Raw genomic sequence first — 479 nt, forward strand, 5'->3', positions numbered from 1 at the left:
TTGACAAGGCCCTGACCATGAAATAATTCTTCTCCCAGTCAAGAGGTCAATAACATGGAGATTAGGCCTGCCATGAACAATCTTCCTGCTGGTGGAGACATGGACTGCGTCTCACCTCACTGACTGAAAGTGTCTGCGAGGTGACCAGAGACACCTCAGAGTGCTGAAGAGCAGATGCTTCAGACTCTGAAGGATGAGACTGAGAAGAGAGAGAGAGCAAGGCTGGCCACTAACCATCTTGTGTCCCCAGTCCTCTGCAGGGGTTGCTCCTTCCAGAAGCCAGATGGGCTTCAGAGAGGTCTTGAAATCTAGTGGAGATACCAGCCTATCCCCAGAGCAGACACAGATGCCTCTCAGGAGCCAGATTTCCCAGAGCTGCCCCTTGGACAAATAGTGGCCCAGAGTGAACAAGAGTCAGACCGTGAATGGAGAATCTCAGGCCCCGCAGAAATCCAAGAGAGGGTGGGGGCCCTTTCAGG

The sequence above is a fragment of the Pteropus alecto genome, unplaced genomic scaffold, assembly GCF_000325575.1.
Source record: "Pteropus alecto unplaced genomic scaffold, ASM32557v1 scaffold311, whole genome shotgun sequence".
In the NCBI taxonomy this organism is placed as follows: domain Eukaryota; kingdom Metazoa; phylum Chordata; class Mammalia; order Chiroptera; family Pteropodidae; genus Pteropus; species Pteropus alecto.